The sequence below is a fragment of the Bison bison genome, unplaced genomic scaffold (assembly GCF_000754665.1).
Source record: "Bison bison bison isolate TAMUID 2011002044 unplaced genomic scaffold, Bison_UMD1.0 scf7180017864307, whole genome shotgun sequence".
Lineage (NCBI taxonomy): Eukaryota > Metazoa > Chordata > Mammalia > Artiodactyla > Bovidae > Bison > Bison bison.
This window is the reverse complement of record NW_011494879.1, coordinates 4,627,103-4,627,634: the sequence shown is the minus strand read 5'-3', so window position 1 is coordinate 4,627,634 and position 532 is coordinate 4,627,103. Positions and strand designations below refer to the sequence as shown.

Below are 532 nucleotides of genomic sequence, written 5' to 3'. Positions count from 1 at the left end.
CACCTGGCAGCTGGTTGGAAATGCAGGCTCCTGGGCCCCACCCCGACCCCGCCCAACAGCACCTGTGTCTTACCGAGATCCTGGGGTGATTCCTGTGGGTGAAAGTCTCACACGTGTTTTGTGGCCCTCCTTCCCCTCAGGTACACAGAGGAGCATCCCCTCTGTAAGATCTGGAAGGCCCGACAGCCTAGATGAGGAAGATCTTGGGCGAGGGTTCCAGGTTGAAATTCTTCCCTGAGCTGAGCAGGGTAGGTGCCCGGGTACCCGCTCCTGGGCTCAGAGGGAGACAGCTGGGCCCCTCACGTGGTGCCTGAGCTGCTGGGGAGGCGTGTGTGCCCCAAGGCTGCCCCAGGGAGGAGAGCTGGCCACTCGCTACCTCCATGGCTTCTGAAGGAGCCAGCGACTTCAGTTTCCCAAGACGGTTTCCTCCTCTATAAAGTGGGGTTTTGGGGGAAAATGGGTGTGGATGGTGTGTCAAGAGCCAGGCGTGGCCCTCTCCTGCACGGTGGCAGGGGGTGGGGGGGCCTCGTGC

General features: G+C 61.8%; 1 pseudogene; it reads right to left on the bottom strand.

The window, feature by feature from the left end:
- LOC104997395 overlaps window positions 1-532 on the bottom strand; it is a 55,642-nt pseudogene that overhangs the window by 428 nt on the left and 54,682 nt on the right.